Raw genomic sequence first — 2,380 nt, forward strand, 5'->3', positions numbered from 1 at the left:
ACTATAACACAGAAGTTTCAGCAGGAAAATGACTTGAAGAAAAATGTAAGTATCAGCATTTTTGTGCAACACTTGGTTTGCAGGATACCAATGAGAATGTAAAGAGGAACGGATTTGATTGAGCAATGAGCTGCTTGCTCACATTTATCTCAGTGTAGAATCATGGTCCTTCTAATGAGTGGCTAACATGGACGTGTACCTTCAAATTACCTGAAATTGAGTTTGTCCCCTGGTTTTATAATTATGAGAAATTACTTTCTACATTTATGTATTCAAACCAAGTTTAATATTACAAAGAGAAATAAAGTTATACAGATAGAGTACAGCAGTTTATATAACATCAAAGAAAAGACACACACTTCTAAAAGAGGACAATAGCTCTGGATACCATGGTCTGTTGGAAGGAAAAGATGACTATGAGATGGGAAACAGGATAAGCCATGAAAAAATATGCAATCATCTTGTCAGGGAGGATTATCAAGGCTTTTTAAATTTATAACACAGAAGAAACGAGGGATTGATATTTTCTGAGGAGAATACAGAACATTTTTAGGAGTTTTCAGCACATCAGAGAGCAGAGTAAGGAGGAAAGCAGGAGAAGAGAGGAAGAAGAATTGGGGTGTCTTCTGAGCATGAATCCTCCAACACCATTTGTGTGAAGTCTTCCACACCCAGGTCAGCAGCAATCTCCAGACTGCTGGCTGCTGCCACAGCAGCCACTGCTGCCACAGCAGTCACTGCTGCCACCACTGCTACAGCATCCAGAGCTGTGGCGATGGCGACTGAGAGATCTGCGACGTCTGTGGTGACTCAGGCAGCAGCCTCCTCCCCCAGTGCTGCAGCAGCCACCAGAGCTGGAGCCACAGCAGCTACCAGAACTGCAGCAGCCCCCAGAACCCAGGCTACAGCAGGAAGACACAGGGGGACACTTGGGAGGACATTTTGGGGGACATTTTGGAGGACACTTTGGAGTCTGGCACTTGGGAGGGCACTTGGCAGGGGGCTGGCACTGCTGCTGGCTCTGCTGGCAAGACATCTCAGCTGTGGGTGTTCAGGACCTGTAAGAGAGTCATAAATATATAAGACACCAGACATTGTGGTAACCTGACCAATGCTGGCCCCACAGAAGCATTACTGATCATCATAGAAATACCACCAATAGTCACTCCATTTATAATATGATCAAACTATCACATCCTGTTCATCTTGTCTTTAACCATCAGGAATCTATACACATGAGATACGATTATTTGAAATCCAGCAGCACTAAATAAATAACTGATGGACTTAGATTGGTTTGCTGTTTTTAATCTTCATATAGGCAAGTGTCTGTGCTATTTTAGAGATAGCTCGTTGTTGGGGAGAGAATAATCATAACCTGAAGGAGAGTAGTTTTTATGGTTAGCGTCTCAAAGGACCTTCTAACACATTTAGTGAAAAACCTCAGCCCATGACAGAAAAGTATGTAAACCCTGTTCATACCTCCTAGGAATACTAGATTATGTTGTAAGATGAGAGGTCAGAAGTATCCCAATTACCATCTACTCTAAGGGTAGAAAAGTCTGTGTCATACTGGTCACGTCTTATTGATCACAGAAATGTGTGAACAGATCCTAAACACAGGACTTTTTTCCCAAGCCACACTGAGACCCTGTTGACTTTCCTTGCAGGAGCTCATCAGTGCAGGGAAGGGAAACATTTTCATCAGAACATCAATTACCCCTGGCAACCTGTCTAGATGCACAGTTATCTGTGCTGAATGTCCCACCCTAAGCAGCCCTATAAGCTGAAGGTACCTAGTGCTCCCCAGAGCCAAAATATGCAAAGATTTTCAGTGTCTCTTACTATCAAGGATGTGCCTAGTGTCTTCCAATGTCACTATTGGCTCATCCCTCAGACTTTACCATGTTTTATGATATGCCAATGTAGTCTCAGGGAGGAAGGATGTTCCAAGTGTCTATCCAGCTCTAATCTGGCTCTGCTCTGAAGTCTTTCCTTCATTCCAGTGGACACTTACCAAGAGGAGTGGTAGCAAAAGATCTGTGGTTATCTCAGCCAGTGAGTGGATGAAAGAGTCCAGTCTACAGGTCCTTTTATTCTGACCCTGGGCTATGTCCCAACCTGTGAGACAGAGACTGGAAATGAGATGCCCTGCCTCCTGACGCCCACATGGTTTTATGACAGATCATGAGAAGATATAACTCATCAGCCTTCCTCTTTTCAGGAAAGGCAAGCTGCATCTTTCTTAGAGCATGACTTAGGCATGTGATAAGGAAGTATATTCATAGATCCTTAAACCCAGCATTCCTACAGATCATCTGCATTAGGCACAACTTATTTTATGATCATCCTCCAAATCTGCTGCTTCTTACTGTAATAT

General features: G+C 43.3%; 1 long non-coding RNA gene across 1 annotated transcript; it reads right to left on the reverse strand.

Moving 5' to 3' along the window:
* Positions 1–255: 255 nt before the first annotated feature.
* Positions 256–2,095, reverse strand: Lce1fl1 (late cornified envelope 1F like 1). Its single transcript, XR_015678146.1, has 2 exons — positions 2,018–2,095; positions 256–1,058 (listed from the first exon to the last, which is right to left on the reverse strand). It is a non-coding gene; the product is annotated as a late cornified envelope 1F like 1 (long non-coding RNA).
* Between the last annotated feature and the right edge of the window lie 285 nt (positions 2,096–2,380).

Source organism: Rattus norvegicus, chromosome 2 (genome assembly GCF_021556685.1).
Source record: "Rattus norvegicus strain SHRSP/BbbUtx chromosome 2, alternate assembly SHRSP_T2T, whole genome shotgun sequence".
Classification (NCBI taxonomy): Eukaryota; Metazoa; Chordata; class Mammalia; order Rodentia; family Muridae; genus Rattus; species Rattus norvegicus.